The 13,015-nt window shown below is 39.6% G+C and overlaps 1 protein-coding gene across 6 annotated transcripts in view; it reads left to right on the top strand.

The window, feature by feature from the left end:
• LOC150087215 (tyrosine-protein phosphatase Lar-like) overlaps nt 1-13,015 on the top strand; it is a 1,652,393-nt gene that overhangs the window by 319,217 nt on the left and 1,320,161 nt on the right. The window lies entirely within an intron of this gene.

The raw sequence follows: 13,015 nt of genomic DNA, 5'->3' as shown, positions 1-13,015 counted from the left end.
TTTTGTCAAAAAAATATAGGCCCTATAACACGACGGCGCGAGATGTCACACCAAACTCCAATTTTCAGGGTATGTAATGATCGTTCGTGATACGCATGTAGGTTTTCACTGCTCCATATTTGGTTGTTCTGACTATTCACATAACCATCCAAGTTCAAACCTTGTCACTAAAATAAACACTATCCAACACCTCAATTACATTTTCATCAACAAAAGAACGAAACCAACGACAATACCGTACACGTTTTTCATGGCCAGGTTCTTTCAGTTCCCGAACGACGCCAATACGGTAAGCATGCAATTTTAACTTCTTTGTAGCCCTGAACACAGTAGTTGGTGACAGTCCGGTTTGAGAAGATACTCTTCCTAAGCGATTTTCTTGTTGAGCGGGTTAAACGTTCATTCAGAACGTTCGCAGTTAACAGTGATGGCCAGCCTGGGCTCTTTTTGGCCTCCGCACTCCCAGTCTCACGAAATTTCGCAATTATACGCGATATTGTTGACTTGTTGGAGACAGACGACCGAGGAAATTTCATCTGAAACTCGTCTTGCAGACGTTTATAAGTTTTATACGCGAAGTAAGACTCCACAATAAACACACGCTCATTCTTGGAAAACGACATGGCCGACACAACACAACGGACTGGATGCCTGACCGAAACTAATGCATGTCACGGTCATTCAGTGCTGCCATCTACACTTCAAACTTGACATAACATTTGTCTGCTCGTAAGTCTACCTTCGTCATTTTAGGGTTGCGTCCTTTATGAAATATCTACAACATCAGCCAGGAGGAGGGAAAAAATATATTTCACCTATACATCCTCTCCAATGGTTTGTTTAGTTCTTCCTTGAATTTATTAAAACTATCCACTTCCACAACAACATATGGAAGCTTGTTCCAGCAATCGACCACCCGTTGGCTGTACGCAAACTTCCGCACATCTATTCTGCAATCATTCTTCCTCAGTTTGAATTTATGCCCCCTCGTGTGTATAGCCTGAGCAAGAGGAAGAATCTCATCTGCATTGAGTTTTTTCAAGCCATCCAAAGCCTCAACTGACTTTTCTCCGGTATCAGGAAATTTAACAGTTTCTTGTGGCGGTACTAAGTGTAGATTGAGTTGAAAATCGGAGTGCAATGGCTCTTTGGTTGGAAGTAGTCCAATCCGTGCAGATAATCCATTCCGTAATATTCGGAGTAGGAGAAACAGAAGATAAAGAATTAGAGTTCCCATGAAACCAGAAAAATGATGAGGGACATTTGTTACGTTTAATATTGTTGGTCTATTTTGAAAAATGGTCTTCTTACTCCAAAGCCAGAGGGCTTAATAATAGCCATTGAAATGCTAACAGTGTAAGTAAGCCAAACTGTAGATTAGTTATAAGGCAGTATCACAAAACTTAGAACCACAAATTATATAAGCCAAAACTATTAAAGCAAAATAAATGAAAAGGCAGCCCTCTAGGCTAATAATCATGAGATTGTCTGAGAAAATTGTAAGAGCGTTTTGATCTCTGCTGAAAATAGTACAAATAATAAATAATAGAAATAATACATATAGCCTAACCTGTTCAAGCTATTTCTATTATACTCTTTCCATTATAGTCTAATGTAAAGTTAATGAATGCTTAATATATGGATATTGAGGTAATAACAGAAGAGAATAGCTAGTAAAGATTGCAAATCTGCCTCCTATATTTTCACGAACGAACACTGAAAAGCCACATGGCCAGATTGAAACTGTTCAATAAAACAAAGGGTGAACATAGCAGTCCATCATTATAAAATGCGCCACCCCCCCCCCCCCAAATTAAATAATAATAAAAAAAAGAAATTGCGTGTTCTCCAGGTTGCTATATTTCTAGAGATGTTTCACGAATATTTGAGTTCCTGATGGCATTAAATTTTCTAATTGTCTTTTTATTTTATGTACATTTTTAATTTATATAGTTCGGGAGGAGCACACACTCTACACTTTATTTTATTACAGTTCTGATCTGTTCGTGTGGCCTTTCAGTGGTAGAATATATTATTTCTATTATTAATAATTTTATTTGTACTTCTTCAGGTGAGTCAAATTTGGTTGCTGATTTTTCTCAGACACTAATGGCCTGTAAGGGTTGCTTTTGGTTTTAATATTTTTGGCTCTAATTATGTGGATACTGTCTTTATAATATTTGTCTGATGTGACAGTTTTATAATTTCTGTACTTATGAATTCTTTATATACATGTGAGCTTGGTCTGCGCATTTTGGTTTGGCATATGTGTACTTTTAACATTTCACTAAAGGATCGGCTGTTATTAAGCACTTTCTTGTACGTAGGCATTCATCTTTGTGGTGAAAGTTCAGCATTCAAATAGAGCCTGTCCATTATTAATCACTTTGGATTCTTTTATTAGGCATTCTTTCTTTTACTAAAGCATTCTTTTGCCTTTAAGTTATAGATTCAGCATTCACATTAGAGTCTTGGTATTGTTAATCACTTTGGATTCTTTTACTTAGGCATTCCGCCACAGTGGAATAGGTATTCCGTCCGGCTTCTTCCTAAGCATCAACAATCAACTCTCCCTAGCCAATACAGACCCATCGCTTGCCCCTCTGTATACTACCATCCATCACCCACCATATTCTCCGTGACAGACCGGAGCAAATACACTATGGAATCTCTGGAAGATCAACTATAACTAATCTTGCAATGACCACAGTGCACATTTTAGAAGCCTTAAAACAAACATAGGAACTGTAAATTATATACCTTGCCATCCATTCTACATTTGATGTCATCTATACACCCCCAACTCTTACATCTGTTGGAAGGCTATTTCAATTTCCGCGGCGATGTTCTCTGGTTCCTAGAATCTCTTCTATCCAAGAGGACCCTTATGCTAAAGGTCGAAACGAAGACCTTCATGCATCAGATAACTGCTGGTGTGCCTCAAGGTGGGGTCTTGTCCGGTGTTCCCTTCACGGCAATCATGGTGCCGTTTGTGACCAACAAATGCAATTGGATCATATTTATGCTGATGATGTCAAGTTCCTTACTAGGATATCGTCATCCGACTCGGAAGCCGAAACCACTCAGCAAATCAACAGGAAACTACAGGACATAGCTGACTATCTCAACGCATTCACCAAATTAATCCTCTGAAATCAGCACAAATAACTTTCTCACTAAAGGGCAGTTCAACAATGCTGAAGCCTGCGCTCAATGGCTCGTCAGTTCTAAATGTTCAAACGCACAAAGATCTGGGGGGGGGTCGTTTTCGACTCCAAGCTTTTCTTTACCGATCACGTTAACCTTATACATTCGAGGCTGGCTTCACTACGCTGGGGAGCCAAGCAACAGCTGCTCCACACTAACGACTCACACTTTGTAAAAAGGTATATTATATCCTATCTATACCCGACAGTACTGTATGCTTCAGAGATATGGACCTCGGCTGCCGAATCCAACCTTAAAAGGATATTTCCTGCCGTATTCTGGCTTCTAAAATTGACCTCCATCTTCCCCCCAGCTGTAAAGTCAACACAGTTAGCAGATGCCCTTCAACTGCGCAGGCTCCGATCCTACATCGGAGAAAGAAGGCTGCTATTCACAATCAAGATGGCCACCAGTAAAATTACAGAGCAGAATTTCTGGGATCACTGCTCTTAGCGTATTCCTCCCCCCTTATCTCCGTTCTTCAGCACAGCTGCTAGCCGAACATAACCGGCTGGTACTAACCGACAGATTCCTGCCAAAGCAAGTGCTGCCCTCACTGCCAGCGATCGACGGTGACTTCCAAAAAGTGGCCAACAACAAAAGTTACAGGAAAGGAATCCTCGCCGAACTGAAAATTTAGAACTGTGCCTTGCCTTCCAATAGTCTGGATGTATGTTATTTAGCATATTCATTGATTACTGAAGTTGTGTCAGGTCTAAAAACAAGCTCTTTAATATATATTTTGTTAAACAAACGAGTGCATTTCAATCTGAAGAGGCGGACAGTCTTTTTCATTCATCTCTTGTTTTTCAGTCCTATTTAAATATTAGCTGTTTTGTATATAATGTTTGTAAGTACCATTTTCATTTATAATTCAAATTCATTGATCTCTGAACATGTAAACCCATGGCCTCTGGCCGTGACGGGTAGGTTGCAACCTTAACTGTATTTTGTATATTATTATTATTATTGCAATAAAGATTCTTCTTCTTCATTATTTTGATTTTATTAATACGTTCAGCATTCACAAAGAGTCTGGCCATTATTAAGTTATTGTTTTGCCTTTAAGTTGTTCTTACTTTAGTTCCGACTAATTCGTATTCTATTTGGTAAGAATAGCAAATTAATATACAGTGCTATTCTTATTTATCTAAAGAGCTTTTTTTATTACAGATTCTGTTTAGTTCTGAATACCGGTTTTTTCCTCATTTTATATTGCAGTAGCTCTTTCGCTCTACAAGAAGCAGGCAAAGACCCAGAAAGGGAAGACACCTTTCTGTTTCTTTTTCCTTCATCATTAACACAACTAACAGCCGCTTGGTCACCTCGTGGCACTGCTCCTGCCTCCCCGTGGCGAGACCAGTAACGTGGGTGGTAAAGATACCCCCAGGGCCAAAAGGAGCCATCATGGATCTTAACACTTTTCCACCCTTAGAGCCTTCAAGCTCAGGACCAGAATCTCATGATAACGAATCCAGTCACCCTAAAACGCTTCGAAGAGAAGCACTGTCTCCTGACATACCTAACTTTCTAGTTATACGCTCTCTCTCTCCACCCAGCCTGTAGGCAAGTTATTGCCATTTACGATCCAAAAACATTTGGAATCTATTGCTGGGTCACCAGCAATAGATTTTTCAAGTGGTGAAGATAATGCAATCCGGAGACCTCCTCATTGAAACAACCACCTCCAAATATTCTGAGTGGCTATTAAAGACAACGACATTTGGTGGGTTGTTAGTATCTGTTACTCCCCACAGTACCTTAAATTCGTCAGAGGGCGCCATCACAGAATGGAACCTGCTTACAGTGTCTGAGAATGAATTAGTTGAAGAACTTAGGAATCAAAAGGTAATTAGTGCTAGACGAATAATGACTAAAAAAGATGGAAATCAACACCAACACGATCCATCATTTTAACTTTTCAGCACCACTGATTTGCCACCCGCAGTAAAAGCTGACTAAACTACCGAATTCGCCCTTACATCCCGAATCCTCTTCGCTCTTTTAAATGCCAGAAATATGGCCACTCACAGCAGGCATACAGAGGTGACGCCATCTGTCCTATTTGTGGATCAAAGGATCATACACAAGCAGATTGTTCAGCCTCAACTCCCATCTGCCCCAACCGCAAAAGAAGCCACCCTGGACTAAATCTTGTGAAATGTGGAAAACTGGGAATAAAATCCAAAAGTACAAAATTGAACATAAAGTTACGTATCCCGAGGCACGCAGACAGATTATGTTTACCATGCCTAGTCCATCTTATGCCTCTCGCACCCGAAGTTATCATTCAATTGCAGTTCAAACAGATGTGTCAATACCGCTCATCACTTCACTAGCTAACTGGGTTAAAGAAACTTTATCAACCACTGGAAAAGATACTGCCAAAAACCAGCGAAGCCACAAACACCCCAATTAGTATACCAACTGATACTTCAACTACTAGGGAATGTAAGAAAATTGAACAACCCACCAACAGCATGGAAGTGGATGAACGCCCAGATTATGAGCAATCCTTCATAGAACTTCATGCCAATGACACTATTGATACTGGACGCCCCACATTCCCAAAAAAAGACCGTAAAAAATGCCCCGCTCACAAAAAACAGCCATATGAATCACCTAAATCAAAATAATGCCTAACATCATAGAGTGGATCTGAAGAGGACTAATCAATCATTCTGATGATTTAAGGGATTTCATCGCTCGATTCAATCCCATAAGTAAATGCCTGCAGGAAACGTTTTTTCAACTCAAGTCTCCCAAAATTATCAAATTATACTGTGTGCAGACAAGATAGAACCCTGCTCAGAGTACCCTGCCCATGGAGGATTAGCTGTTCCTATCAATTCTAACACACCGTCCAAGTACATCCAAGTACGAACCATCCTAGAAGCAGCTGTAGCAGTTCGTATTGCAGTGGGTATTTCAATTACCCTTGTTTCTATTTATATTCCACCTTCAATACCATTTCCCCATTTAGAATTGGACAAACTCATTACTCAACTCCCAACACCAATTTGTCTTCTCGGTGACTTTAATGGCCACCATCCATTGTGGGGATCCACTGCAATGGACGCAAGAGGCAGATTGATTGAAGCATTTTTGAACAACAATAATCTTAATATACTAAACTCTGGATCCCCCACCTACCTTCAGGATCTACTTCTGTAATTGACTTGTGCATTTTTTCTCCGTCTATCTTTCCAATTATGACATGATCGGTATTAACCGATCCCTATAATAGCGATCATTTTCCGATTATTTGCTTTTTAAAAACAGGAATAATTCCAAATCCTGATCAAACTGGGATGGCTCAAATATGTCTAGACAGACTTTGTTCAAAATCAACCAATTGATGAAGTAACTACATGTATCACCAATCAAATTCTGATTGCAGCTGAAACTTCTATTCCGAAATCCAAGAAAAATCTCATTCACCGAAATCACTGGTGGCATACAGATTGCCTTCAGGCTAAACAGGATAAAAATGGTGCTTGGAATAATTTCCACAAGTATCCTACCACCAGTAACGTAATTGCTTACAAAAGACTTAAAGCTAAAGCCCAAAAAATTACACGAAAAGGAAAAGCGAAACGTGATTCGTGGATTGCTTTTGCTTCAATCACAAAAGACCGGGACACGGATCGTCTGGAGAAGGATTCAAGCCCTAAATGGCAAATTTGTTCTGCTGTCCTCTCCGATACATCATTGGAAAGTGAAAGATGTCTACTTCTGAAGTAATGCACTTGCAGAATCGTTTGCCACAATCTCAGCTTCTGCCTCTTATGCATCCTCCTTCCAAAACATCAAAGCAGGTGCAGAACGGTATAAAATCAACTTCACGCACCATTCCTTTCCGTACAACCAACCTTTTACATTAATAGAACTTAAAGAATCATTAAATAGATCTTCCAATAGTGCTGCAGACCCAGATGGTGCATTACATTATGTTGAAGTACTTACTTCAACAAGATCTCTGCATCTTGTTTCTTTTCTACAATCGGATCTTTTCTGAAAATGCCTATCCTTCCTGGCGCCGTTCTTTCATTATTGTCTTACCAAAACCAGGCAAAGACCCTTCCCTGGTTCGAAATTATAGGCCCATATCGCTCACGATATGGAATTTTTCTAAAAATTTTTCTAAAGGATGGTTCATACAAGGCTAACTTGGATCCTGGAATCCCAAAATCTCCTGCCTGATCATCAGGCAGAAAGGTTTTTGGAAAAACAGATCAACTCTAGACGTGTTCATCAAAGCCAAATCTCATATCCGTAATGCCTTTCTTATGAAACAGCATCTAGTCATGGTCAACTTAGACCTTGAAAAGGCATTTGACACTACCTGGCGTCATGGTATTATTATGGATCTTTACCCTCTGGGGCTTAGGGGACGGTTGCCAAAAATAATTCAAAATTTCTTGCGCCTGTGTTAATTTCAAGCCCTTTATAAAAACATACTCTCTACATCTCGCATTCAGCAGAAAGGCGTTCCTCAGGGTTCGATTCTTAGTTCAACACTATTCGCAATTCTGGTTAGCAACATGACACGGGACATCCCAGAAAACCGTTGAAGCTTACACGTATGCGGACGACGTTACCATTTCATGTCAGTCCAAAAGTATGAACACGATCGAACGGCAGCTTCAACTAGCCATAACCATAATAGAATCTTTGGACTACATGTAGTGGTTATCGTCTGTCAGAAAAGAAATGCACTGCCACTCACTTCTGCAAGTTACGTGCTCTCCACCCGTTAAATTTCTTGGACTATTATTAGATAAGCTAAATTTCCAAGCTCACATCACTCTTTTAAGAACTACTTGTCTAAGACATTTCAGTATACTTCGATCAGTCTCGTCCATGTCATGGGGAGCTGATCCCCTACTGCATCTTTACAAAACTTTAATCCGTTCACGTCTAGATTATGGTTGTCCAGTATATGACTCTGCCAGGAGCACTGCTTTACAACGACTAATGTGATTCAGAATAGTGCATTGAGAACTGCGTTGGGCGCTTTCAGGACTTCTCCAGTCTAAAGTCTTTATATTGAAGCGCATGATCCTCCATTACATCTTCGTAGGAAAACATTACTGCTCCACTACGCTGCTAAGATCCAGAGTCTTCCATTGCACCCTAGTTGGGAGTATCTTTATAACACTCGGTGGGATTTCTTCTATGAAAGCAAGCCAAATGAAAATAGACCCGCTTCACTCAGGATTAAAGAGCTTTTTCAGAGTTGGAATATATTCAGGATACAACTGCACCTGTTCCACCTTGGACGTACGTTTCTGCCTCTTACGATGTTCACTTTCTTCAATGGGGGAAGAATGCCATACCACCTTGCAATATCAGGCAGTTGCACTCAGCTCACGCTACTCTGAACTCTCATTCCTGTCAAATCTATACTGACGGATCGAAAACTGTCAATATGGTAGGTGCTGCCGTAGTTTTTCCATCGTGTAAAATCACAGCAACACTACCGGTAGCATGCAGCGTCTTCACTGCTGAATTATACGCTATAAAATTAGCACTTAAAAGCAAGATTATTGAGCTTTCTATCTCACCTACCATAATTTACACCGACTCTCTCAGTGCTGTATCTGCCATAAGGAAGAATTTCTCCTCTTCTCATCCTACGTTGAAATACATTTATTCCCAGCTATTCTCCTGCAGAATGTCCAATCAGTCAGTCAGCTTTTGCTGTATCCCTGGCCATTCTGGGAAATGAAAGTGCTGATTTTGCTGCTAAACATCCTCAAGTTCCTTACACTGACTATAAGTTAGTCATACGCAAAGCGCGCTACGATAAATGGGCATAGATCTGGAAAAGTTAACACCAACAAACTTTACCAGATGAAAGATCCAAAGCTATGGCTGCCTGGCTTCCGACGAAACAGACGAGAGGAAGTGGTACTGGGAAGACTCAGAATTGGACACACGCATCGTACTCATCTCTCCCTATTATTGGGAGAAAACCCACCTCACTGCTCATCCTGTCAGACGCAACTCATGATCCGTCATTTTCTGATTGATTTCCCCTTACATTCAACCATCTGATCAAAATTCCGGTCACTCTTACAGGAGCATATAATTTATCATCTCTATCGATATGTTGCCTGTAAATAAATTGCGAACAGACACAATTTGGCCTCAGTAACCCTTGTGTCGTTAATCCCAATTCCAACAACAATTCTTATTGCTCTCCTTTACTGTCAATACCAGCACCTCACCTTTGTGTAACTGGCTGTTACACTCCTGTCTGTAACTCTCGACTTTACACCTTTTTGCTATTCCAAATGTTGTCACCCATGATTTTTTAAATAAATAAATAAATAAGATCTTTATTGTATAGTTCACCGGTACACGCAGGTACCACGACCATACAATACCCTTCACAGCACCATGCCAGGGGTTTTATTATATTAATCAATGGCCGATGAGTTATGGTTGGCTTTGATTTTTGTACTATACAGTACTTGTCTGCTGCCTGTTTTTGTTGATGGGAAGGGCTGTAATTGTTGCGTCAATTGTTCTGCCAGCAAGCTGCTAAATTATAGTAATTATATCATGATACCCAGTGTTGAGGGGCCAACCAACTTTAGGCCTAGCTGTAAACAGATAATTACTGCTACTTATTATTGTCTGGCTAATATTTAATTGTACTTGATAACGTACTATTTTATAATTCGCCTTTTGTTTATATATTTAATTTCTATATAAATGATATTATTATGCAGGACTGCTCATTGCATAGGCTCACGGCAACTTTTTTTTTTTTTTTTGGTAGTTATTGGCGCATCGGCTTCTGTGGCCATAATGCACCTCCCAAGGTTTTTTGCAGTACTTTGATCCAAGCCCGAGGCGGGATTCGAACCGGCGACCTTTGGGTTGCCAGGCAGGCTTTACCCACCCGGCTAGCCCGGTCGGCTCACGGCAACCTACTTACCTGGCTACTTGTTTTATGAGCTTAATGCTCTCTCTTTGCTCATATGAGTTTATTTTTCTAATACCTACATGCATATATTCCTTCATCTGTATACAGGATGTTTCAATCTTTTTATCATATTTTGGTTGAAGTTTTTGAATTTGATGGTAAAACTGTGTTAAATATTAAATCTATTTTACGATCTCTAAACTTAAATTTTGTCTAATTAGCTGCCTTTTTTTCCCCTCTCTCACTCCCTCAATGGGAAAGTTGTTGTCTCTCTTCAGTTTAGTCTAAAAACGTGCTCTTGTACTCCAGAAACGAATGTAAACCGATTTTATTTGAAACATAAATAAAAACAAATATACCGGTTGTAGCATAAGCAGGTGTGAAACAACTATACTGTTTTCCAGCCTCTTACATACTGAAGAGGGAACAACACAATTTTTTTTTTTTTTTTTCAAATGAAATCAGCATATGCTCGTTTCAGAGGTACAGAGATGATGTTTTGGGACTGAACCGAAAACAACAAACAATTTTCCCACTGAGAAAAAAGCAGTTGATTAGGCAAAATTTTTATTTACAAATCGAAAAATCGACTCTGTATTACCTAGTCTAACTTAAAAATAACCGATATGAATCCCGTGCGTTTCTCATATTATTGACACTTGTACCGAATGTATACAGAACGCGCTTCGGTCATAAGAATTTACACAAATCGTTATTTACATACAAACATAACTTCCTCTTATTTGATGTGCACCACCGCGCACGTTTATTGCATAAATAAGAATGCTTCGGTTGAAATTTCAAAACGAGCAACTTTAATAATAACATGTTTTATTTACTTATATTATTAGTATTATTTATTTATTTTTAAGAAATAAAACTAAGAAATCCATGAAATTATTCACACACAAAATCCGTTAATACCTTGTAGTATTGAATTTTGTGATTTAGACTCCCACAAGATGGCGCCAGTGAACTGCCTAACTATTGTGAGGAATTTCTATCAAATTTTTGTATTGCGATATTGGATAACAGAGATGACCGACTTAATACCATACTTATCAAAATTGCTTACAGCGGTTATTAGAGGAAGAATTTAAATTACATAAAAAAATATTCGAGACATTCGAGCGAAAGTGCTGATATTGAATTTTTGATGTGTTGAATTTTTCTTGTTCTGTAGACAGTTAGTAATAGAGGCATGTGATGCAAGAAAGCAAGCGTATGAGCTTATGTAGCATCAGCCAAAAAAAAAAAAAAAAACAAACTTCACACAACCATTTCAGTTCCTCCTTGAATTTATTTAAGCTATCAACTTCCACAACGACAGATGGAAGTTTGTTCCAGCAATTAACCACCCGCTGACTAAAGGAAAATTTCCGCACATATATTCTACAACTGCCTTTCTTCAATTTGAATTTATGCCTCCTTAGGTTCGTAATCTGAGTAAGCGGAAGAATCCCATCAGAATTCAGCGTGAACTCAACACATTCAAGGCCTTATACACATCAGTCAGATCACCTCACAGGTGTCTAGTCTCCAGCCACTGCAATTTGCAGAACTTAAGCCTCTCTTGGTAAGAGGACCCATTCGTTCCCCTCCTAATCTTGTTGCCCTTCTCTGTACACGCTCAAGCAAATCTACATCCCTCCTAAAATGAGGTCCGCAGACCTGTACGCAGTACTCAAGGCGTAGCCTGACCATTGCCTTATACAAAGGGATAATCACCTCTTTTTCCCTGCTAGCAAAATTCCTGTATATCGTTGACAAAACCCCATGACCTGCACTTGCAGCCTGTGTGCATTGCTCAGAAAACTTCATATCTGACTGCACAATTATTCCCAGGTCTTTTTCATTTTCTACCACCCTAAGTGTAGTACCACACAGTTAGTACGTTCCTCTGTGGTTACTTTTACCCATATGCAGTACTTTGCATTTGTCAATGTTAAACTTCAGTTGCCACTTCTCAGCTCATCTGACCAAATTTTCTAGATCCTGTTGCAGTAGCACACTGCCATTACTGTCATTAACAACCCTGCCAACCTTTGTATCATCTGCAAACTTCGACGTTAAGCCTGATATACCTTCATCAGTATCATTGATAAATATACAAAGCAGTGGGCCCAACACCGAACCCTGTGGGTCTCCACTGATAACATTAGTCCACGAAGAGCAGCGCCCATTGATTACCACCCTCTGTCTTTTCCCACTCAACCACCCTTTTATCCATTGTAGCAACTTACCCTTAACACTGTTCTGCTCCAATTTGTACAGTAGTCTTCCATGTGCAACAGTATCAAAAGCTTTCCTGAGATACAAGTACATATGATATCAAAATTATTTTTTCATCTAGTTCCTTTGTGACTACATCATAGTATCCATTAAATTGGTCAGACAAGACTTCCCCTAGACAAACCCATGGTGTGTGTTTGAATTATTGTTGCAGCGTTGTCTAGATGATCCTGCAATGCATCTTTAACCAGTGACTCCATTATTTTACCCGGAACAGAAGTTTAACTAACTGGTCTGTAATTGCTCGTGTCACCCTTCAATCCCCCCCTTTGTGAATTGGGGATACAATGGCACAACTCCAGTCCGTGGGGACCTCCCCTGAGTCCAAAGATGCTCTCATAATTATGGCTAAGGGTTTGCTTAATTCCTTTGACGCCTTCTTTAATATAACTGGATAGATCCCATCCACCCCAGTTACCTTTGTTATGTTTAACTTCAACAATTTTCCCTCCACTTTGCTCTCAGTTATTACAAAATCATTACGCCCCCTGCTATAATTTGATAACCTGGCATTTTCCTTCCTTAATAGCTCCTCATGTGTGAATGTAGATGCAAAATACTCATTCAGTTTGTTTACTG

Source organism: Mastigoproctus giganteus, chromosome 4 (assembly GCF_048544385.1).
Source record: "Mastigoproctus giganteus isolate SK-2022 chromosome 4, ASM4854438v1, whole genome shotgun sequence".
Lineage (NCBI taxonomy): Eukaryota > Metazoa > Arthropoda > Arachnida > Uropygi > Thelyphonidae > Mastigoproctus > Mastigoproctus giganteus.
This window is presented reverse-complemented; position numbering and strand designations above follow the sequence as displayed.